The sequence below is a fragment of the Chrysemys picta genome, unplaced genomic scaffold, assembly GCF_011386835.1.
Source record: "Chrysemys picta bellii isolate R12L10 unplaced genomic scaffold, ASM1138683v2 scaf157, whole genome shotgun sequence".
NCBI lineage: Eukaryota > Metazoa > Chordata > Testudines > Emydidae > Chrysemys > Chrysemys picta.
This window is the reverse complement of record NW_027052864.1, coordinates 16,919-42,741: the sequence shown is the minus strand read 5'-3', so window position 1 is coordinate 42,741 and position 25,823 is coordinate 16,919. Positions and strand designations below refer to the sequence as shown.

Sequence of the window (25,823 nt, the reverse complement as noted above, 5' to 3'; positions counted from 1 at the left end):
TTAATGATGGGGAAACTGAAACACTGAGGTTAAAGCCCAAATTTTGAAAAGGAAACTCTAATGTTGAGTGCCTTGATATTGAAGTGCCCAATATTAAGGTCTGATTTTCAGAGGTGCCAAGAATCCACAACTCCAGATTAGGTATGTCTTCCTTGAAGTTATGTTATTTATTAAGTATATTATGGTAGTGCCTGGTAGCCCTAGCCATGGCCAAGGTTCCCACTAGCCAAGGCATTGTACAGTATTTATTAGGTGTATTACAGACGTGCCTAGGAGCCTCAGAGATGGACCAGGACCCCATTGTGCTAGGCGCGGTATATTATTCATAAGGTGTATTAGGGTAGTGCCCTGGAGCCAATTCATGCACCAGGACCCCCCATTGTGCTAGGTGCTGTACAAACAGAAGAAAAAGATCAGCACCTGGGTCTGAGCCACCCAAGTTAGCTTAGCCCAGGGATGAGTGGTCACACTATGAAGCCCTCCTTGAATTCCTGTGGCCTTATTGGTGCCGTGCCCTTCTGTGTACATCACAATGACTTCTGGGGGCATATCCCATGGTGCATTGCACAGCAGTAAACTGAGCTGCTCTGTGTCTATTTCCCAATGTTTTGTAGGACAATTTGCCTGTCCTTCAGGGCACAGCAGGATGAGGGGTTGAATTGTGGGAAGGCGTTGGAGGACTATCAGCAGACAGCACTTGAGTGATTTAGCCTGTGACCTCACTGCAATACCAACCCAAGTGAAAGTGCAGCCGGTGCACTATCCCACACCCCCAGCCATGTCGGGAGAAAGGACCAATAAACTCTAGTGAGTGGGACTTGTGTGTGCATGGGAGTGGGGTTGGGACACCACCCGAGTAAAACTCCAGGCTAAATCTGCAGTGAAGACATACCTTGAAAGTCAGTGGGAGCTGCAAGTGCTTGGGCGCTTCTGAAAATCAGATCTAAGGTCTAATGTTAGACACCCAAACAATTAGAACCCATTTTTGAAAGTTTTGCCCTACCCGACTTACCGCCAAGATTATATGGGAAATATGCAATAGCAACAGGAATAGTTCAGGACCATGTCTAGCCATAATCCCAGTAGGTGTAGTTCCAAGTCAAAAAGCAGAATGTTAATCCAGTTATTTCAATGATATACATCTAGTCGATTCTCTAAAAATACAGTCTTTGTTGATTGATTAGTCTACTGTTAATTTTGTTACCCTGTCTTCCCATCCCTGACCCACTAGTTTGTCTTATCTACCTGCTATATCTTGTCTGTTTAAATTGCAATGTCTTTGGGGGAGGGATTGTCATTTACTGACTATCTGCAGCCCCCAGCACAATGGGGTCCCTGAGCTGGTTGGCCTCTAAGTGCTACTGCAACATAATTCTAAACAACAATAATAATACCAAGCATGTCCTCTTTTTTAGCAGCCTTTTGAATGGGATATCCAGTTTTCTATCAGATGCAGTTTGGCTAGTAGCGACAACATGGAGTTCATCCGGGGGGTTCATATTGAATTCTTTCTTGCATCTATTCCACTTGATACCGATGGCTTTCTGGTGTCTTCACCCTTTGCACCATAACACACACGTGCACACAATTCTATTTTCTAAGTCTTTGCACAGCATGTTCCAATGTTTAGTTTTGTTAAGTGTCTCCATCAGTTTTGACAGAAAACCTTTTAATACTTGTGAATTATATAAAATTAATGGATTATGATACTAGGACAAAGGGGATATTAGAAATATACTTATCTTATGTGTGCCACAAACATACTGTCTTTTCTGCCTTTACTCTTTTCTCCTACTTTCTCTGCCATCCAATCATTTCCTGACCCTGAATCTCAGCCACTTTTACAAAGTGAAAATGTATGCAATCTGGACAGAAACCCTTTCTTCTTCTTCCCTTTCATTCACCATTCTTTCCTCCTTCAACCGTGTCACTGACTGATTTGTCTTTTCTACTGTCTTCCTCTAAACCATCGGTGTGTCCCAATGACCCTAACCCTATTTGCACAACTTCACATTTCTGTTCATCCATTTATTATACCCTGCCTCTTTCTGGCTCATTTTCCTTTGCCTTCAGGAACATTACTGTATCCCCTATCGTAAAACAAAGTAAACAATGTCCCCTCCACTTTACATCCATGCTCCTTGTACTGTCTGCTTCAGCGGTTAAAAATAGGGAGCTAGTCACAGATACCATTTTCCCTTATAAATTTGTCACTAAAGGACTCCCACCCACTAACCGTCTGCAAAGCATCCCTCAGTTTTTGAGAGTCCTATCACTCATGGTGAGCATGGGGATAGTGCAGTCCATAGCTTTGTCTCATGGCACCTTTTCTATGGCCAGCTCTTTGATCAAATCACCAGTACAGTAAAAAGCTGTGTTATCCGGCATGTTGGTGGAATGGGGGGTGGGTGCTGGTTAGTCAAAAAATCCTGTTAACTAAGAGTTATACTTAGCAATGGAGGGAGGGAGTTGGGGTGCAGGAGGGGGCTCAGGGCTGGGGGTTGGAGTGTGGGAGGGGATGCGGGGCATGGGGTCTGGGAGGGAGTTTGAGTGCAGGAGGTTTGGGGCTCAGGAGGTGTTTCAGGGTCCTGGATACGGCTGGTGCAGCTCCCCGCAAGCGATGACATGTCTCTGCTGCTCCTAGGTGGAGGCATGGCCAGGCAGCTCTGCACGCTGGCTCCGCCCACAGGCGCCACTTCCACAGCTCCCATTGGGATCAGTTCCCAGCCAATAGGAGCTGTGGAGCCAGTGCTCTGGGCAGGGCAGGGACAGCACACAGAGCCCCTTTGGCTGTTCCTCTGCCTAGGAGCAGCAGGGACATGTCGCCACTTCCAGGGAGCCACGCGGTAGTGAGCCAACCCGACTTTTAATGGATATCAGAAATGCCGGTTTCTCGAGCTTTCCGGTTAGTAAAGTGCCGGATAGCACAGCTTTTATTGTCATTTGAACCTTCTTTTTCCTTGTCTGTTGTATTCGTGGGTCCTATTTTACAGGGGTTCTTTGCACCAGAAGAAAAGCTGAAACCGTTTTTAAAAAAGTCTTGAATAAAAAGGGTCTTGATCTAATTTCTGTGTACCAGTAAATTTCTGGTGATATCTGAACTTTTTCTCCATTGCTTCACACCACAAGAAATTACACAGTCACCACTCTTAAAAGCACATCAGTCCCAATAGACACTCTAGCTTGATTTGCTCTATCAGCCTCTTCTTTGTTGCCCCTTGCACCTATTTTCCTTTATTTATTTACTTACTTACTTGTTTAGGCATTTTGTTAAATTTTAAAATGTCTTTCTAGTGCTCAGGTACACTTTATAAAATGTAACCGACATCACTATAGGACAATATTCTCAATATAAAGGCATGCTCAGAATGTCATCCTACTTTGTAATATTTTAAAATATCACAAATTGTTTGCATAGTTACCGAGCTGCCCCTTTTCCTAACAGTATACCACAAATCCATTATATGAGCACCAAAATCAAGTCCATATATCCATGTCCCATGAGCTGTCCTACACATGCTTAAGAAAAAAGTGGGCTCAAAAAACTCACTCTGGAACTCCCTCCCTCTATTTTTATATAAGGCACTTAACACTTTGATATACGAGCACCAAACAAAATTCCCCCTGGAAGGAGATTGAGAGCACACGGCAATTCTCCCATTACTAAATGCACTTTGTAACTAAATACTTTTCAGTCCCTATTACTAGTCATGGCTCCATAGATAAGATTGATTTGAATTTTTATTTGAATTTTGCACTTTGAATTTTCCACTTAGTTCTGTATGGAGAATACAGCAAATCCTCCGCAACATTACAACACTACCTCTCTGGACAGGAATGATTTTTTTGAGAGTAGAAAAGTTATTTCATTAATTACTTTGAGTTAAACAAGGAAAAAACAAACAGGTCTATTAAGAAATTTAGGACTCTGTATCAGACCATTTTTTGGTCCCAATTGAGCCCAGTAATAGAACGACAGATTCTTCAAACTTCCTGTATACTGAAATCTCATGTATTGGTTGCATTTGAAGAATGTTTGAAGATTAATGGTGGGTTTTTTTCCATTGTTTGTCATAAGTGAAAGATTTTTTTCAGCAAGTGCTGACAAAATTGTGTTCTACAGAGAATGCCTCATAGAATTGCCCTCTTTCAAAATGTCTGCCATTTCCTATTGTTCTCAGTATGGGTGAAGATTCTGGCTACTTTTAGATGTCCAGGTGCACATAAGAACATAGGGGGAAACCATCTTCCCTGATGGCACCTTAGTTTCACACTCATTGCTTCCATTGACCATGATGGAAAATAGGCAGCTAAGGGGAGATATGATTCAGGTCTATAACATTATGACTGGTGTAGAGAAAGTAAATAAGGAAGTGTTATTTACTCCTTCTCATAACACAGGAACTAGGGGACCACCAAGTGAAATTAATAGGCAGCAGGTTTAAAACAAATAAAAGGAAGTACTTTATCACACAATACACAGTCAACCTGCGGAACTCCTTGCCAGAGGATGTTGTGAAGGCCAAGACCATAAAAAGGTTCAAAAAAGAACTAGATAAATTCATGGAGGATAGGTCCATCAATGTCTATTAACCAGGATGAGCAGGGATGTTGTCCTTAGCCTCTGTTTTGCCAGAAGCTGGGAATGAGCAACAGGGGATGGATCACTTGATGATTCCCTGTTCTGTTCATTCCCTCTGGGGCACCTGGCACTGGCCACTGTCGGAAGACAGGATACTGGGCTAGGTGGACCTTTGGTCTGACCCAGTATGGCCATTCTTATGTTCTTATGATGCATCTTAACTGAGGTCACCTGTTGCCTCATTCTCATTGAAAATAATGGGAGATGGCAGCCATTTTGGAAGATGGTACTGCTGCATGGAATTCTGTGCAGAATAACATTCTTCAGCCTCTGCTAAAAAACAATCTTTCAGTTTTAATGAACAATAGACCAATAGAAAAAAAGGATAATTAATCCTAAAAAACATCCCAACACCCTGATCTACTCAGCAAAGAAGACAACAGAGGGCAACTCAGTGGTTGATGTGCAGGGAAATGTAGGACAGAAAGAGGTAAACTGGCCAGGATCCTCTGGCTGTTTTGTACTTCTCCGGAGTGGGGTAAAGCAGCTGTCATGTACTGGTGACTCTGGCCCTAAAAACAAATACAAAATCAGGTTAATATTACATATCTTCAAATTATTAGAAATATCACATGGTAACAGTCCATTTGGGTTTCTTGTTTATGTTTCATGAATTAAATCTTTAATTTAAATAAACCCACAGAACTCAAGGAAATTCCTAGGTAAAAAGTATGTTAAGATGATTCTTAAGTTAGTTGACAAAACATTATAGAGAGTGTGTGATTATCCCTCCTATCCCCACTAAGCATGACAAATCCAGGACATTCAGAGTTAAAGGTTAAACTTAAAAGAAATCCAAACATGTTAATTTCTAGAAATGCCGTTGGGCACTTGAATCATCTTAACTCTACTCTGTAGTGACATGATGAGGAAAATAATGAAACAATCTAATGTGTCTTTAAAAATCAGTGTAATCTAGGGTGGGACCACAGATACTTATACACTTAATCATAATTGTAAAGCGTAGCATCACTACAGGGCAGAGTTTAGGTTGTTTGTTGGGAAATTAATAAACTTGAAGTGTAAGTGTGCTAATAAATGCTTCATATCTGTTTATATATAGATTCTGCTCTGGGTGTTACTGGGATACACACAGCTGGAACTACAAGAATATTGCACAAAAGGAAGAAACTCTTTGCTGTTCCCTGTTATGATGGAGAAAAGACATTAGCTTCCGCAAATGAAGGTATATTTTAGAGAACCGAATGTCAGATCTGAGTTCAAATTTGGGTAATTCCTCTAGTTGATGGCTCTTCTAGGATCTTTTCAGTGTTTCAATAATAAAGTCTGGTTGATCTCATAGGAATTTTTTTTTTTTTTTTTTTTTTTTTACTCTTTTGACTTCTTGAAGTCTGAGCTTTCTAGCAAATAAAAAAAGGAGTTTGGTTACTGTCTAGGCGATGCAGCTTGGCCCACAGGATTTTATATTGGTACTTGATTGGCCTTAACTTCTCTCTAGCAGTTCTCTGAAAATGTTTTATTCCCAAAGAATCCTCTCATTTTGAGGTGGCTCTCTATTGAGAAGGTTAACATTGTGCTTCAGTTCACTAGCTGAACTGCAAAAAACATATTTATTTTAATTTAATTGTATATTGAAACAAGATCAAGCAGAATGTCCTTTTCCTGAGATGGACTGAACCACGGGAGAAATCAGTTCTGCATACAATTTGTCAAATTCTGCAGTCAGCTACACCAATCTAAGGGCTTGGCTACACTTGCGAGTTAGAGCGCATTAAAGCAGCCCCGGGCGCCCTAGCTCACTACCCATCCACACTGGCAAGGCACGTAGAGCGCTCTGACTCCAGGGCTAGAGCGCGTCTGGTACTCCACCTCAGTGAGAAGATTAATGCTTGGTGCATGTCGGCTGGAACGCCGGGGCGTCAGTGTGAACGAGGTGTTGCATTACTGCACTCTAATCAGCCTCTGGAAACGTCCCATAATCCCCTTAAGTCGAGTGGCCACTCTTGTCATTGTTTTGGAATCACTGCAGGAATGCCGATATGCCCTTTGAAAGCTCCGTTTCTGACAGCCGGCTGCTTATCTGCTCCGAGACAAAGCAACCATTACTGTGGAATGCTGTGTGAGAGAGAGAGGCGCAAGGGGGAGAGGGGTCTGTTGCTGTCTGAACTTACAAGACAGCATGCTGACATGCTCTCGGCCCCCCCAAAACCCCACTCTCTCTCCCACAGATATACACAATACACTCCCTGTCACACTCCACCCCACCCCCCTCATTTGAAAAGCACATTGCAGCCATTTGCAGGCTGGGATAGCTACCACAATGCACTGCTCTCTGGTTTAACTCACAGCGCTCTACATCTGCAAGTGTAGCCATGCCCTTACTCTAGAATAACTCCATAGACTTCAATGAGTGCCTGCAGGATCGGTTCCTAAAGCCAGAAATGTGGTTGATTCTATTATGATTTAAACTTTGAATAAGTAAATGATTAAACTCAGCAAAAGTATAGGCTGGACTGAGCAGGCAAAATTCTCATGGACTCTCTGGAGATGTAAATGATGTTGGAAGTTCAACTTCAAGTCTACATTGGTCACAAAATGGGTATAAGTGGCTTTGTGTTAGTCTCTGTGGGCCAAGCTCACTGCTCCCCCACAGGCTCCTCTCAGCCCTCTATTCTCTCAACAAGCTCCCTGGGTGCCCCCACCCATCCCCCTCTAGTTCAAGGACTCCTTGCAACCCGTCACCACTGTGTCCCCCTGTCAAGGTGTGTGTGCACCCCATTACCCCTTTCCCACATGCTTGAGGTGTCCCATTCCTCCATCCCCTGTATACCAGGTGCTCTGTGTGCCTCCCCCATTCTCGCCCATCCATTCTTATTTGTCTTCTTGCTATCTGGGAGCAAACTCATTCAGGGTGTGAACATGTTAAACTCGATTGGGAGGATGGGGAGAGATGAACAGGGGTGTTCTGATGCTGGAAGGTGTTAATGGAATCAACCAGTTCTTTATCTATAGACAATTACAGAAGGGCTTGAAGCTGTGGCTCTGCTAGACGGATGACAGGGACTCCATGAGTATGTCTACACACCAAAAATGGCCTGTGCTAGCTGACTCAGGCTTGTGGGGCTGAGGCTGTGGGGCTATTTAACTGTAGTGTAGACTTCTGGGCTGGAGGTGGGAGGGTCCCAGAGCTCAAGACTGAGCCCAGAAGTCTACACAGCAGTGAAATAGCTCCACAGCCTGAACACGGTGAGACTGAGTCAGCTGGCATGGGCCAGCCACGGGTACCTAGTTGTGCAGACATACCTCATGTATCGTTTTCTCATTGCCCTCAAAATCAATAGCTTCCTGTCCAACTGATGCCTAGAACATCCCTGAAATTTCAGACTTGATCAGCCGCAGTGTTCAAAAGTTATCCCATTAAAGACAGACAAACGGAGGTCATTAAGTTGAATGTAGGGCCTGGCAAGCCCAGCCACATACTGAATATAGAATATAGATATCTTGACAATACAGAGAGGCCCTAAACCAGACTTAGGGTATGTCTACATTTGAAATGCTACAGTGGCACAGTTGTGCTGCTGCAGTGTTTCAGAGTAGACACTCACTGCAGCAAAAGAACGGGTTCTCCCATCACTGTAGTTCATCCACCCCCACCCCCCAAGAGGTGATAGCTAGATTGATGGCAGAATTCTTGCCTTGACCTAGCACTGTCTACACCAGGGGTTAGGTCGGCATAGCTGTGTCTCTCAGATGATATGAATTTTTCACACCACTGAGAGATGTATCTGTACTGATGCAAGTTTTCATTGTAGAACAGCTCTTAACTCCCATGATACTCTGTCTTCCTCATCAAGATAGGAGGCATGGTGCATCCTGGGAGATGTAGTTAGCCCAGCCTATAGATGAGGATGGAAGTTAGAGACATTGAATCTACAATGAGGCACTACAGCAATATTTCCAAATTTTGGTTTCTGGGTTTTTTTCCCAAAAACTTGTCCTGGGACATATCTTGTCTGCACCTACTGGCTCCCACCAACATTTTTATACAATATTACCTATTACCGTGGTTACAAATCAAGAAGACTTCTGTCTCCTCAGTGCTGTGGGACTGTTGTATTGAAGCTCAAATATTTGACTGAGAAAATAAATAAATTAATGTCCAGCGAGAAAGGGAAGGAGGAGAATCGTATGTTAAGTACTTATATACATATAATTTATTTATTTATTTATTTATTTGCTAGATATCTTAAATCTGCATCAGGAATCAGAGACTCCTCCAGATCCAGGGGAGGAAGATGGTTTAAATCAGAGGCTGGAATCAGAGATTCAGCAAGACCCAGAGCTCAGGCAGAAAGATGATTTAAACTGGAAGCAGGAATCAGCAACTCAGCGAGACCCTGAACTGGAGGAGACAGACCTTCCCAAAGGTATTACCTCTTATTTAGAGTCAGAGAGGTTAAGGCCAGAAGGGACGACCAGACGCAACACCAACACTATCAAGTCACCAACACCACCCAACACCTGCACACTCTTATTTCCCTCCCATCTGTACTTGATTTAACATTTATTCTGTTACAGTTCTGTTAAATTTAATCTTTTAAGATCAGCCGAAGAGGATGCAATACAAAATGTTCCTTTGTCTTTGCAGATTAAAAAAAAATAAGTACAAAGGCAAAATCAATTACAAATTGTTCTGTGCAAAGTCAGAACATTCTGAAATTATGGCTCACACTGCAGTGTTAATTTGCCGATTTTGTAAAACTGAATAAATTGAAAATTATGAATGTGTAACATTTAGACTGTTTAAAAAGTTACACCATGTTCGATGTGGTTGAGATAAAATTACTAAGTGAATCTTATCATTGAATTTTCCTGTTTTGTTTGTTTTAAATTGTCAAAGGGTCTACTCACCACAGTTAGTTCCTCCTTCTGGCCACTCTGGGGATTAGGGGCAGGTCTTCACTACCTGCCAGATCGGCACGTAGGGATCAATCTATCGGGGATCAATTTATCACGTCTCATCTAGACGCTCCCCGTTGACTCCGGAACTCCAGCTCGTGAGAGGTGGAAGCGGAGTCGACGGGGGAGCGGCAGCGGTCGACTCGCTGCCGTCCTCACGGCGAGGTAAGTCGACCTAAGATATGCCGACTTCAGCTACGTCAATAGCATAGCTGAAGTCGATCCCCCCCGTAGTATAGACCGGGGCTAACTCTCTCTCTCTCTTTTTCACTCTCTGCGAGTCGGTGTGCTTCCTCTTCATGACGTGGCCCTCCGGCCAGATCACTAGGCATATTTCCACCTTCCTCCTTCAAAGTCTTCCAGGGCAAACTGTCCCAGGCAGGCCACACTCCACTGCCTGATCTGTACCACTCCTCCAGTAGCTGGTAGGGGAACCCTGCCCTCTACTCTGGGTTCCAGTTCGTGGCCCTTTCATCAGCAGCCAAAGTACACACTATCCAATACCTTGCTGTCTTCCCCTCCTCTGGGTTACCCAAGCACGGACCCCTTTTTTCCCCAAGGAGTGATTGCAGACTACTTCCCTGTAGCCCCCAGGTGCTCTCAGCTCCTGGCCTTTATACAGGCCTCTCCTGTTCCCATCCAGCTGAGCCTCCTGCAATTAACAGTCTCACACAGCAGGAGGAAGATAAATATGCTGCATCGACTAAGAATGGATTCTTTCCTCTCTGTTTTCCTTGCTAGATGGTGTAAATCAGGGGCAGGAATCACAGACTCCACAAGCCCCAAAGTTGGGGGTGAAAGTTGGTGTAAATCAGGAGCAGAAACGAGAGACTCAAGGAGCCCCAGCACCAGGGGAGAAGGATGGTTTAACTCTGGAGCAGGAATCTGCAACTCAGCAAGATTCAGAGCCAAGGGAGAGAGAATTTCCTACAGGTAGTGCCTCTTATAATGTGCCATTAACTGTCTATAACTTAACTTTGATACTATTAACCAATAAAACATCATATTATTTGATTTACAAGAACCTTCTCTCTGTTTCTCTCCTCATACCACTCAGTGCCAATCCATAATGAAGCAGCATTTGATTTTTCTCTTCATTTTTCTCTATTCCTCACTTACAAAATGGATTCCATGAAAGTAATGTAGTTGAGAGCACTGTGACATCGTGCTCCTTCCCACAGTGAAATTCCATAGCAATCCAGTTAAACCTTAGGGAACATATTCTTCAAACCTTATTCAAACTAAATATCACTTACAATGGCTCATGTAAGTGCTACACCAGAGCCATAATTAAGCATTGTAGCACCCGGGGCAAGCAAGCATATTTATCCCCCCCGGAGGCAGTGCATTGTGGGGGGGGGGCTCACTGGCTCATGTCCCCCCCAGAATTCTGCCCTCTATTTAGCACAGAGGTTTTCAAACTTTGGGGTGCACCTCCCTACAGGGACACACCCCACAGTTTAAAAACTGTCGCCTCCTGCCAGGAGCCAGCATGTAATGCAGCCATCCATCACAATTTGCTACCCCTAGACTAGAGAATGACAAAGGTGAGAAGTAGCAAATTGTGATGGATGGTTGTTACACACGCATGGTGCACCACACTCTGAACCAATACAAGTGCTCCTGGGGAGTACACTCACCACCGACAAAAGGCACCAAGCAGGCAGGCATAGAAGTGACATACTAACTACAGCACCTGTATGCTCATGTAACTTGAGTTAACATATGTTTGTAGTGTAGGAATGGCCTTAGGTATATGAATTCTTTGTGAGAGGTAACAGCAAAAGAATGAGACTGCTAGGGCCAGATTCACTCAGGGATTTAGGCTCCTACTTTTGTGGATCTGGGCCTACTGCACCATAAAGGCTCAGGAACAAAAAGGCACATAAAAAGAACCCCCAGATCATTTATTTCTTCTGGCAGCACCTCCCCCCTGGGTTGAACCCCAACTCCTACCCTCCATCCCAGATTTTGCTCCTCAGCCCCTCTCCTGCCCCTGCCTCCAGCTGTTTGACCCCACACACACACATACCACAGCGGGAGGGGTGGTTAGTTGTAGAAAGAATTTATCCACAGCTTTGAATACAATTCTTGTCAAGTCCAAAAGTTGTTGAGAATTAGAGCAGACTTTTTAGAAAAACATCCAAACTTGATGTAAAAATTGCCAGTAATGGAGAATCCATCACAGTCCATCACAACCCTTGGGAAGTTAAACATGTGTACCTTACCTCTAGTCTGAATTTATCTAGCTTTAACTTCCAGCCTTTGGATCATGTTATACCTTTGTCTGCTAGACCAAAAAACCCCTCTATCAAATTTCTGTAGGTTGTTCTTTTCTTGTTCCATATCAAGCCATGAAGTCCCATATCAGGTCACCTTTGGTAATCATATTAAGCCAGGAAGTTCAAGAATGTATTCTGTGACTCTTACAGGGTCTTTTGTAAGGGCTTGATCCAAGAAGCCAATTCTGAAGATCATAGCTTTCCTTACAATGTTACATTCAAAAGTGTGGGCAGGTTTGAAAGCCTGGTCCTGGCACATCTTGCAGACTAGATATATCTTGGTCCCATCTATAGATTTGCCTTCCTGCAGGATGCCCTGTCTGCACTCTCGTGATTGTGGGGATGTTACTTTCTGAGATGCTTTGATATCAGAGAATCATTTATCTTTTGGATAAAAGGATCATTTATTTCAACTAATATTTACTTTGATAGGGTGTCAATATCCTCAACCATTGTCCTTGGCATCTGAATTTCCGATCTTCCAGTTTTTGCCAGTTATCAGCTATCTCACTCCCATATATGCCAACATGTGATGGAATACATTGCAAAGTCAATTTATTGCCTCTCAATCTGATCCTCCAAAACTCTTTATAAATTGCATTGATGATAGCATTCTGGTTTCTTCTAAAGGAACCGACAATTGACACCTGTCAACAAACATCACAACACTGGCTTCTACTTCTGCTGTGTTTATTTCTTGCAGTGCCGTGAGTACTTTCTCAATTAGGGCCCTGGATGAAGACCTTCTTTGTCCACAGCCACCATTCATAAAGGGTTTATCTGACGAACCACCAGTGTACGCATGAATGTGTTTGTCTTGTGACTGATACTGGAGGTAGAGGCATACCCTGTGTCTTTCACTGAGCGGACAAGCTGCCACCATGCATCACAGCCAACCAGGGCTGTTAAGCACTGTGACAAAGACTTTGGGTGAGCTAAACGTTATTGACAGGAGAGTATCTTGTTAAGTAAGCCTAAGTTCCAGAATGTGCGTTATGATTTTGTTTTATATGTAACTATTTGTTTCCAATATTTCTACTTGCTATCCCTGGAATCTCTGCTTTGTTAAATAAACTTTTTCTAGTTTTCACTATAAACATATCTAAGTGCAGTGTGTTGAGCGGAGCCGTGATCAGAGGTGAAGCTGGTAAACTGGGCTGTACTGTTGCTTTGGAAGCAGTTGATCTGTGAATTCTGAGAATGTCCAGTGGACCAGGGACTGGGTACTCCAAGGAGAGGCTCGAGGGGCTGCAGATTTGGAGTGTGTCTATCACTTAACTGCAGATGGACAGCTGGGCCGGCGAGGCCCCAATGGGAATGCATGTGTCGTCCATGGTCAGTGGATCTGGGGAGCCTATCCCTCTGGCAGGCACAGACATGGCTTCCTGAGGCTAAGGGCAGTTGGTAGTGAGGTTCTTCACAATGCTGGGAACCCAAGGAAGCATTACAAAGCCTTTGTTTCCTGTCCCCAGTAGGGTCCCTCTTGGTTACATTGTTATTTTTGGGTGGGGCATTTCATTTGCTTGGGTTTGTCTTACTGCATTTTATATCTTGTGTACAGGGTTATACTCCTGGTTAAGAGAGGTCATAGTTATTTTCCCAAGGGACAGCACCCCTTGTGTCCCAGGAACTGAGAGGAGTCACCTCGGGTGGAGGCACCTAGCCTTGCAATAAGAACCCATGCAAGGAAGGAGGAGAATCCACTCCGATTAGCAAGCACCATAACTCAGGGGAATGGCTACATGTGGTTTTCAACCATCTCTTGTGGTTAGCAAATTTCCCAAAAAGGGGTAGCGAGTTGTGGAACCTCATTTTCCTCCACACTGACTGGCCGAAAAAGGGCCCATGTAGTGGTGGAGCAACCTGTACCATGCTGATGAAAGGTGAAGAGTGCACACTAGACAGGTCCTGGAAGGATCGTGCCATCTGAGACACATTACCTCCTGGAGCTGCTCACAGGGCCAATGATTCAGCATTTGGGATTTTTAATTTTGATCAGTGAGGGGAACCAGGCTGGCAAAAAGGAAGGGGCAGAGGTGGAAGCAGCTGTGAGACAAGCATAGGAACTAATTGCTTATTTCATCTCTTTCTGTAAGAACAAATAATCTCCCTGAGATCTGTCTGCAGGCACAGAAGCTGTTTCTAACACCAACTGGATGGCCTAGCAATTTGCTCAGATGTCTGAGGGGGCAGCATGATGAAGACAGTGAAAGATCACCTGAGAAATGCTTTGGAAGACATGATAGACAAAGATCTGAAGAGGTTCAAGATTAAGCTGAATGACCTCTTGGTGGAGGGACAAACAACACGCCCTGGGGCCGGCTGCAGGACACAGATCCCACAGACATAGCTGGCCTGCTGATCAACTACTATGGGAAGGATGATGCTGTAAAGTTAATTGTGACGGTGTTGAGAGCCATCAATCAGAGACACCTGGCAGAGACACTCAGCAAGACGACGGGAGCTAGTAATGATCATACTAATGAAAGGAGATCAGGCCCTGCCTACAATGGACTCAACAGTATCTCCTTCTCTGTAACCTTACTGCTCAGTGTTTGTGTTTTTTTCTGATTTAGGATCATAGTTTCAAAGGGGACTTTTCCCCTAAACAGAACCATTAAAAATGTTTCCAGTTTGCCGCAAGGTTCCAGGATGCTGCAGAAGCGTGACCTGCAGACCACAGATCTTAGCTGCAGTTTCTCTGCTTTTAAAATGTTTTTTTTTCTCTAGAGCAGATCGAAAAACAGTATTTTACATGTCTCCTGCTGGCTGAACTGCCCCAGTGTATCATGGAGGTTCCATGACTGTGGTACATCACAGGAGATGTAGTCCAGCTACAGAACCCTACACATTGAAGAAATGTAGCTCCCATGCGGCACTGTGGCAGAAACAGAGATTAATGTTGACCTGACCCAACACATTTTGTTTAGATTTTTTTTTCTATTTTCCCAGGTCAAATTTGGTTTTGTGGAAACCACTTTTTCTGTCAAATATTTTGATGGAAAATTCCCAAACAGCTCTAATGTTCCTTTTTATTGTCTGAAATGTCTTCTAAGTGAGGATAAACATTTCCTCTTATTTACATCATTGCCACTGTCTTGGCCTCTATCTGTTCCCTGCCCACATTTCTTTGCCTGCAATCACCTGAACAGTGCAGCATTGTTCACACCTTGAGATTGTTATGATAAATGTAGCACACTCAGTTCTCTTTCTCTCTTCTTGTGTCATGGCTCCCAGATGGACATGAAGAGCTGGATTGTGAAAGGCCTTGTATGATGACCATTATCATGTTTCATCAATGGAGATCAAATCAAAGACCATCAGAACTTAAAGCATCAGCTTCTAAGAGCTATAGGAGTAACTCTCTTGCTGGTAGCTGTAGTAGACTCATATCATCTGTGCATCAGACTGTGGGAGGAGAAACACAGCACACCCATTGGGTTACATGTTTCATGTGGCGTGGATGCTAAATGATCCACCTTCACTTCTTGTACAGATGCACAAAAGCCTGCCATAATAGCAGGCCCTGGGCTGTAAGGACTAAACTTGCTTCTCATTCCCTGCCCCTAGCCCCCAAAGCAGCAAATTACAAGAAAGGATGCAAGGAAGAAGTGAAGCCAAGCCCTTCCACCACCCCAAACCCTGGCCCTTGGAATGTGGCCAGCATATCAGGAGGAACAAGCTATACCTCTACTATGTATTCCTAGGTGCACCAAACAAGACTGTGTGACACAATCCGTCCTGGAGCTTGCCTTGGGGTTGGTCTGCTCCACACTGGCCCCTGCAAATGGCCAGTGCTCAAGGCCTGGTGTACACTATAGACCAGGGGTTGCCAATATATGGACTGTGGGCCAAATCTGGACTGCCAGATGCTTTTGAACAAAATGAAGAATCTTTTTATTTACTTATTATTGTCATTATTGTTATTTTTGTATTTTCTCTGGAATCTGACTATACTTTGATCAAGAAATTTGGACCTTGACAAAAAATAATTGATTACCCCAATATAGACATTTTGTGCTCATACCACGGTTGGGATCTGCTAGCATATATCCTAGTTTCTCTTAAATATAGGCTTAATGTAGACAAGCCCTGGGCTTCCATGTTAGAGGCTGTACAATTCAGATTATTCCCTAAAAAATAAAGAACTAATCCTCCCTAGTACTCAGATTCTTGCTATGCATCCCAAAGGAGAGGATGAAATTAAATACACTTGAGTCAACTCAGAAGGTAAATGGAGAAGATTGTCAGTTAGGTAACCATGTTGTATTTTTCCTCTTGTTTTCTTGCAGTATTTCAGTTGGAAAAGGACAGCCAACATGCAGTGGACCCCAAAACTGGAGAACTCAGAGCTTCTCAAAGGTATCAAATGTTTTAAAACACTGACCAATTTGCCAAGATAAATCAACTATTGACAAAATGAAATTAAAAAATACTTGTGCTCTTCTAATTCCCTCTGAGGTTTTCAGATGCTTCATAAACATTAATTGATTAAACCTAACCAACCACCAGTGAAATAAAATGTATTGTTGTCACAATTTTAATGATGGGGAAACTGAAACACTGAGGTTAAAGCCCAAATTATGAAAAGGAAACTCTAATGTTGAGTGCCTCGATGTTTAAGTGCCCAACATTAAGGTCTGATTTTCAGAGGTGCCAAGAATCCACAACTCCAGATTAGGTATGTCTTCCTTGCAGTTATGTTATTTATTAGGTATATTATGGTAGTGCCTGGTAGCCGCGGTCATGGCCCAGGTCCCCACTATCCAAGGCATTGTACAGTATTTATTAGGTGTATTACAGACGTGCCTAGGAGCCTCAGAGATGGACCAGGACCCCATTGTGCTAGGCGCGGTATATTATTCATTAGGTGTATTAGGGTAGTGCCCAGGAGCCGAGTCATGCACCAGGACCCCCCATTGTGCTAGGTGCTGTACAAACAGAAGAAAAAGATCAGCACCTCGGTCTGAGCCACCCAAGTTAGCTCAGCCCAGGGATGAGTGGTCACACTATGAAACCCTCCTTGAATTCCTGTGGCCTTATTGGTGCCGTGCTCTCCTGTGGAGGACTTCTGGGGGCATATCCCATGGTGCATTATGCAGCAGTAAACTGATCTGCTCTGTGTCTATTTCCCAGTGTTTTCTAGGACAATTTGCCTGTCCTTCAGGGCACAGCAGGATGAGGGGTTGAATTGTGGGAAGGCGTTGGAGGACTATCAGCAGACAGCACTTGAGTGATTTAGCCTGTGACCTCACTGCAATACCAACCCAAGTGAAAGTGCAGCCGGTGCACTATCCCACACCCCCAGCCGTGCCGGTAGAAAGGACCAATAAACTCTAGTGAGTGGGACTTGTGTGTGCATGGGAGTGGGGTTGGGACACCACCCGAGTAAAACTCCAGGCTAGATCTGCACTGAAGACATACCTTGAAAGTCAGTGGGAGCTGCAAGTGCTTGGGCGCTTCTGAAAATCAGATCTAAGGTCTAATGTTAGACACCCAAACAATTAGAACCCATTTTTGAAAGTTTTGCCCTATCCGACTTACCGCCAAGATTATATGGGAAATATGCAATAGTGACAGGAATAGTTCAGGACCATGTCTAGCCATAATCCCAGTAAGTGTAGTTCCAAGTCAAAAATCGGAATGTTAGTCCAGTTATTTCAATGATATGCATCTAGTCGATTCTCTAAAAGTGCAGTGTTTGTTGATTAATTAGTCTATTGTTGATTTTGTTACCCTGTCTCCCCATCCCCAACCGACTAGTTCAGGGGTGGCCAACCTGTGGCTCCGGAGCCACATGTGGCTGTTCTGAAGTTAATATGCGGCTCCTTGTATAGGCACCGACTCCAGGGCTGGAGCTACAGGCGCCATCTTTCCAATGTGCCGGAGGGTGCTCACTGCTCAACCCCTGGCTCTGCCACAGGCTCTGCCCCCACCCCATCCCTGAGCCTGCAGTGACCTCGCTCCTCCCCTCTTTCCTCCCCAGAGCCTCCTGCATGCCACAAAACAGCTGATTGGGAGGGAGGGGGAGGCGCTAATTGGCAGGACTGCCGGTGGGTGGGAGCCGCTGGGAGTGGGGGTGGGAGCTGATGGGGGGCTGCTGACGTATTACTGTGGCTCTTTGGCAATGTACATTGGTAAATTCTGGCTCCTTCTCAGGCTCAGGTTGGCCACCCCTGCACTAGTTTATCTCATCTACCTGTTATATCTTGCCTATTTAAATTGTAATGTCTTTGGGGGAGGGATTGTCATTTATTGACTATGTGCAGCACCTAGCACAATGGAGTCCCTGACCTGGTTGGCCTCTATGTGCTACTGAAACATAAATACTAAACAACAACAACAATACCAAGTATGTCCTCTTTTTTAGCAGCCCTTCAAATGGGATATCCAGTCATCTATCAAATGCAGTTTGGCTAATAGTGACCACATGTAGTTCATACGGTGGGTTCATGTTGAATTCTTTGTTGCATGTATTGCATTTGATACAGATGGCTTTATGGCGTCTTCACCTTTTGCACCATAACACTCATGTGCACACAATTCTTTTTTAATAAGTCTTTGCACAAGTATGTCATGTTCCCATGTTTAGATTTGTTAAGTGTGTCCATCAGTTTTGAATAGAATTTAGACAAAAAACCTTTTAATTCTTGTGAATTATATAAAATAAATGAATTATGATACTAGGACAAAGGTGATTTTAGAAATATACTTATCTTATAAGTGCCAGAAATATACTGTCTTTTCTGCCTTTACTCTTTTTTCATACTTTTTCTGTCATCCCAACACTTCCTGACCCTGAATCTCAGCCACTTTTACAAAGGGAAAATGTATGCAATCTGGACAGAAACCCTCTCTTCCCTTTCACCCACCAGTCTTCCCTCCTTCAACCCTGCCACTGACTGAGTTGTGGATTAGCTACAGTGATGGGAGAACCCGTTCTCTCACTGTAGTGAGTGTCGACTATGAAGCACTACAGCAGCACAACTGTGCTGCAATAGCATTTTAAGTATAGACATACCATAAGGTCTTGTCTACACTACACAGTTTGGTCAGCAAAAGGAAGCTTTTGTTGACAAAACAGTGGAGGTGTACACACTACAATGCTCTTCCCGTCAATTTAACTCTCTTCCTACAAAATAAAACCATCTCAACGAGAGGCATAGAGCATAGAGGATCCTGCATTTGTAGGAAAAGGGATCAAAAAATAAAAAAGATGTGAAGGGGGAGTCCTTTCATTGTGGTGTGTGGATGGATTCAACGGCAACCAGAAACTTTTGCCTAACTATGGAGATCACAAATGAGGTGCTGCCAGAGACCTTCCTTTTTCCTCCTACCCCACAGTGGGAGTGCTTTGTATGCATTCTACAGAATGCACCTTTCATTCAGACTCTCGGGAGGTTCTTGGAGTAATCATACTGGTGGCTCATGGAGATGCATACACAACAATGATTCTTGTAAAAGTAGATTTGGATGAAAAGGGCACTTAACTGTACAGCTCATACAAATAATATAGTTTCACTTGAAATTTTTCAATAAAAACAAAAAAGTTTCATTTTTTATCTAAATGTTCCACAGAAATTTTCAGTTTTTCATGCACACTTCAGTCTCTTTAGTCTGGCAGTTCATTCCGCTCTGATCTAGAGTTCTAAACTCTAAGGTTGTCAGGGTTCCCTCCCCACTCTGAACTCTGGGGTACAGATGTGGGGACCTGCATGAAAGACCCCCTAAGCTTATTTTTACCATTTTAGGTTAAAAAATTCCTAAAGGCACAAATTCCTTCTTTGCCCTTGGTAGTGCTGCCACTACCACGTGATTTAAACAAACATTCAGGGAGGGTCACTTGGAGCCCTATCTCCCCTCAAATATCCCCCCAAGCCCTTACACCCCCTGTCCTGGGGAGGCTTGAGAATAATATCCTCACCAATTGGTTACAAAGTGAGCACAGACTCAAACCCCTGGGTCTTTAGGACATTGAAAATCAATCAGGTTCTTAAAAGAATAATTTTATTTAAAGAAAAGGTAAAAGAATCACCTCTGTAAAATCAGGATGGAAGGTAGCTTTACAGGGTAACAAAAGATTCAAAAACATAGAGGAACTCCCTCTAGGCTTAGTTTCAAAGTTACAAAAAACAGGAATAAACCTCCCTCTAGCAAAAGGAAAATTCACAAGCTAAAACAAAAAATAACCTAACACGCCTTGCCTGGCTTTACTTACTATTTTTGTAATATTAGAGACTAGTTCAGGATAGTTTGGAGGAGATGGATTTCTGCCTGGCCCTTCTCAGTCCCGAGAGAGAGCACACAAACAAAGAGCAAAAACAAAGCCTCACCCTCACCCCCACCCCCACCCCCACCCCCAGATTTGAAAGTAACTTCTTTCCCCATTGGTCCTTTTGGTCAGGTGCCAACCAGGTTATTTGAGCTTCTTAACCCCTTACAGGTAAGGAGGAATTCTAGGCTACCCTTAGCTGTATGGTTATGACAAAGATTAATAACTTTTAAAATATAGCTTATCCAAATGGACAGTGGGTGCCATGCACTGGCTGAGGAAAATGCTGAATGACTGAGATCAGTTGGGGGGATGATTAGAGTCATAGTTTGAACTCCAGGTGTGCACCAAAAAAGTTAAAAAATGAGTTGGTGTGTAAAATGATATTTTGGGGGGATTCTATTTCATGAACCTTTGCACAGTTGATCCCCAATTTGGACTATTAATCTTACCCTGCATCCCCATGAAGAACAGCAAATGTCAAGACAACCTGATTAAGCATCTAGATTTTAGAGTCCTTAGGTTAGCCCACCTTTTAACAGAGAGTGATACTCAACCTTAACTACATCAGTGCCGGCACTCTGTTATAACTGAACCTCAGCCAAATTGCCCTCATCCATGTTCCAGTCTCATCAGGCTATGTCTTCAATGCAAAGCATTTTACATATTGTTACACTGACAGAACTATCTTGCAGTAAAATCACAGCAGAGACAAAGACCAAATAGTGTTTACTTCAGAATAGCTAATTGAGGTCAATCCTATGTGAGCACCTCACACAAGGCATGAAAGTGCTAAGGTAGGTAGGTGGGCCAATTAACTTCCCAGGCTGTACCTGGAGGAAGAGCAGGGAGCTGGGAGTTGTGGTGGATCACAATCTCAACATGAGTCAGCAATGCAATGCTGTTGCAAAAAAGAAAATGCAATTTTAGGTTGCATTAACAGAGGCAAGTCGTGGGAGGTGATAGTACCGCTCTACTCAGCACTGGTTAGGCCTCAGCTGGAGAACTATGTCTGGGACTGGAAATTTGCTGGTGTTACCCTATAGTATAATTCATGATTGGCTGGCCAGAACACTCTCACAGTTGAACTGGGAGTGATTTACATGCTAGGGGCTGCTTGTGAAGACACCAGGAGTAATAGCTTTCACGGGAAAGCAGTGTAAAAGGCACCCCCAGTTAGAGAATTGAAGGGACACAGCTGTTTATCAGTCCAGATTGTACCCTGGGAAATGTCACACTAGGTACATGTTGCTTCAGAATGGGATGCTGAGATAAAGTTTCTAGACATCATAAATGACAGCTTCTTGGAGCAGCTAGTCCTGGAACCCACAAGGAAAGAAGCAATTCTTGATTTAGACCTAAGTGAAGCATGAGGTCTGATCCAAGAGGTGAATAAAGCTGAATTGTTTGATAATAGCAACCATAATATAATTACATTGGATACAGTGTACTTGGTCTTTCAGAAAGCCTTTGACAAGGTTGCCCACCAACAGCTCTAAAGCAAAGTAAGCAGTCATGGTATGAGAAGGAAGGTCCTCTCATGGTTCAGTAACTGGTTAAAAGATAGGAAACAAAGTGTAGGAATCAATGGTTAGTTTTCAGAATGGAGAGAGGTAAATGATGGTGTCCCACAGGGATCTCTACTGGGACCAGTACTGTTCAACACATTCATAAACTATCTGGAAAAAATGTAAACAGTGAGGTGGCAAAATTTGCAGACAGTACAATATTACTCAAGGTAGTTAAGTCCAAAGAAGAATGTGACAATTACAAAGGGATCTCACAAAACTGGGTGAGTAGGCAACAAACTAGCGGATGAAATTCAAATCTGATAAATGCAAAGTAATGAACATTGAAAAACATAATCCCAACTATACATCTAAAATGATGGGGTCTAAAGTAGCTGTTACCACTCGAGAAAGAGATCTTGAAGTCACTGTGGATAGTTCTCTGAAATCATCTGTTCAATGGGCAATGCAGTCAAAACAGCTAGCAGCCAGATTTCATCACTTTGATCATGTTGAGTACTTTCTCCCCCAGTTTCATTCAAACCAGTGGCACCATGTGAGGAGAAAGGTACTACCTCCTGCCAGGAAAAGAATCAGAATCTGCCCCTAACTCTTTGATCATCCTAGATCACATCTTTTATCACCCACTTCCTTCATCCCGTCCCTGTGAAGTGTCAGATCCGTGGGTAGCAAGGACCATTTCACCTCCCCTCCCTTCTCAGAGACCAGGTCCAACTCTACCTACCTTGGTCAAACCTCGTCTTTCCATTTAGGGTGGCGGTAATCTGAACATTGCTCAAGAGCCAGGTTCTTCAACAGCTCAGTACAGGGCCCTGCTACTTCAGAGCCTTGTAATAGAGGGTTGATGAAGTGACTCTGGGTTTTCGTAGAATCACAGGATTAGAAGGGACTGAAAGGGTCATCTAATCTAACCCCTGGCCAAGATGGACGATTTGTTGTGTCTGAACCATCCACAACGGATGGCTATCCAACCTCCTTTGGAAAACCTCCAGTGAAAGAGCTTCCACAACCTTCCTAGGCAATCTGTTCATCAGCATGGACACATGTCCTCTGGAGTGGTGGCTGAAGCATGAAGGGACATAGGAATCTTTAGCGCACCTGGCACGTAAATATCTTGTGAAGCCGACTACAACCGTGCCATGCGAACGCCTGTTCTCACTTTCAGGTGATATTGTAAACAAGAAGTGGGCAGCATTATCTCCTAGAAATTTTAACCAAACTTGTTTGTCTGAGCAACTGGCTGAACAAGAAGTTAATGAGTGGAATTTAGGCTCAAAAGTTTTACATCATTTTATTTTTGAATGCAGTTATTTTTGTACATAATTCTACATTTGTAAGTTCAACTTTCATCATAAAGAGATTGTACTACAGTACTTGTGTGAGGTGAATTGAAAAATACAATTTCTTTGGTTTTTGACAGTGCACATATAAATATAAAGTGAGTACTGTACATTTTGTATTGTGTGTTTTAATTGAAATAAATATATTTGAAAATGTAGAAAACATCCAAAAATATTTAAATAAATGACATTCTGTTATTGTTTAACAACATGATTAATCTCACGAATAATCACGATTAATTTTTTTAATCACACAATTAATCGGGATTAATTTTTTTAATCACTTGCCAGCCCTAAAGAATATATAGGAATATTGACAAGTCTGTAGGTTCACTAAAGCTGTTACATTGTAAAAGTCTCTTGTCTGCTACTCTTAACAGGAAGAGAGAATGAGAACCCAGAGAGGGCAACAGCCATGGCCTGTTCAGAGACTCCTGAAAGGGAAGTGGAAGATGAAGCCACATGTCCAATTTATTTTATTTTAGCGACCCAGTGACTGTAGACTGTGGGCACAGCAGCTGCAAAACCTGCGTAACTACATACTGTGACAACTGGGAAGAGGGAAATCATGGCCCTTTGTGCTGTCCCATCTGCAGAGAAAAGATTGAGAAAGTGAATTTCAGGCCTAACTGGGATCTGGCTAGTTTAGTGGAACACGTTAAACAATTGGGATTAAAACAAGAAAAAGAGGAAAAGGAGAATCTGTGTGAGAGACACAAGGAAAAACTCAGTCAGTTTTGTGAAGAGGATGGGGAATTCATATGTGTGGAGTGTGACAAATCCCCAGTACACAAAATGCACACAGTGGTTCTCATTAAGGAGGCTGTCCAGAAATATAAGGTAAGAAACACTTTTGATACTGATTAATTGAATCCTTTTTCATTTCATACTAATATGAACTTTCAGGGGAGTTGACATTTTGCTGAGCCTCCTTCAGAACAGCAGAATCTCCCCGTTTCCCAGATACTTTCTCCTAAATACCAGCTCCATCGAAATCTCTGTTCTGCAAGGCACCTCCTTCCGGGCAGGTGAAGGTAAAACTGGCCATAAATGCCACCCTAACCTGTCAACATCAGGCTTTTAATTAGGGACTGTGTATCAGGAACTGCCAACCAAATGACTCCAGACTGACACTACCCCAGGCCCCCACCAGGCATACCAAATTTCAACCTGATCTGAATGGGCTTGTAAATTTTAGAACACTTTGAAAAATGAACTTTAAACTGACAGGTTTCATTGCACTCTTGCTTCTCTGTCAGAGCTGGTGCACAGCAGCCTTGTGCACCACCTTATAGAACTAGAATGAAAGTCTAATAACTTCTGAATCTCTGTATTCTGCAGCTTGCTCTTGGTGGTGTTCACAAGCTGAGATCAGGGGAAGTTGTCCGATGTGAGTTTCGTTTATGTTCTGAGTATATTTCCCTTCAGCTATGGACAAAAACTTTGCTGAGAATTTAAATTTTTTTAAAGCTGACCATTTTTGCGGGGGCTGTATGCCCTGGCCTGTGGGACCAAATCACTCAAAATGTACACCTCTAACTGCACCTCTGGCCTTGATGTAGCAGAGCAATGTCCAAGACAATCTGTAATAGCTGTTGCCAACTAGTTATTATAAGAAAAGATACTGAAGACTTTAAGTAACAGTAAACATTTATGACTGAGAGCTGTACTGATAGGAATTGCTAGTTTCCCTGTATGGCTGCAAGTGTAATCTGTAGCAACGTGTTTTCTGCTGATAAAGCTCACTACACAATATTCCCCCTCTCCTACACCATGCAACATTATGTTCCTGCTCATTATCACTCCCTTTTTAAAAAAATATTTACATTTCATTTTTAATTTAATTTAGCATCATTCTAATCTGAAACCCTAAGGGTACGTCTACACTACCCGACGGATTGGCAGGTAGTGATTGATCTATTGGGGATTAATTTATCGTGTCTAGTCTAGATGTGATAAATCGATCCCCAATCGCTCTTCCGTCGACTCCGGTACTCCACTACTGCGAGAGGTGGAAGCGGAGTCGACAGGGGAGCGGCTGCAGTCGACCCTGTGGTACGTCAACTTCAGCTACGTTATTCACATAGATGAAGTTGCGTACATTACATCGACCCCTCTCCCCCATATTGTAGACCAAGGCTAAGAGTCTACAATTAATCTCTAGAAGGTTTTCTTATCGTTCTGCCTTTAGAGGTAATAGAAGTCTCAGTGTCCCATTTTTGTTGTGTATTCAAACTGACTACTTGAGACTCAGTAGATTGGTTTGTAATTGCCTGAATTTCTGAGTTGGATGTTAACACGGTTTCTGTTTGTTCCATATTTTCATTCTCCTGTACAATTCTTTTAATGCTCATCAAATCGCTTCTGTTTCTTCAGTAGGTATCTCCTGCCTCTATCATCTTGGACCAGTTCATTGGTCAATCACCTTTGCAGGTTTCCTTGTTCCTTTTCATAGAATATCAGGGTTCGAAGGGACCTCAGGAGGTCATCTGATCCAACCCCCTGCTCAAAGCAGGACCAATCCCCAATTTTTGCCCCAGATCCCTAAATGGCTCCCTCAAGGATTGAATTCACAACCCTGGGTTTAGCAGGCCAATGCTCAAGCCACTGAGCTATCCCTCCCCCCTTTTGACTAATACAAACAGCCTCTCCATTTTCCAGTGATAATAAAGGCTTTGAACCTTTGTCAGAGAAATATTTCTGCTTTGCTTGCCTCAGTTTTAGGTTACTTTGTATGTCTCTTTGTATCAGGTTAGGTTGCAACAACTTTGATTAAGTCAGCAATCTGGTACTTAGATGTCTTTCCATAAGGAGTTGAGCAGGTAAGGAGGTCAGTTT

The 25,823-nt window shown here is 43.2% G+C and overlaps 1 long non-coding RNA gene across 3 annotated transcripts; it reads left to right on the top strand.

Moving 5' to 3' along the window:
• Positions 1 to 5,704: 5,704 nt before the first annotated feature.
• On the top strand, positions 5,705 to 24,295 carry LOC135978182 (uncharacterized). Of its 3 annotated transcripts, XR_010595599.1 has the most exons (7): positions 5,705 to 5,828; positions 8,845 to 9,030; positions 9,504 to 9,727; positions 10,304 to 10,495; positions 16,137 to 16,206; positions 18,215 to 18,288; positions 23,366 to 24,295. It is a non-coding gene; the product is annotated as an uncharacterized LOC135978182 (long non-coding RNA). The 3 variants fall into 3 exon arrangements; XR_010595600.1 differs by lacking the exon at positions 9,504 to 9,727; XR_010595601.1 differs by lacking the exons at positions 16,137 to 16,206; positions 18,215 to 18,288; positions 23,366 to 24,295 and adding an exon at positions 12,548 to 15,161.
• The last annotated feature ends 1,528 nt before the right edge of the window (positions 24,296 to 25,823 follow it).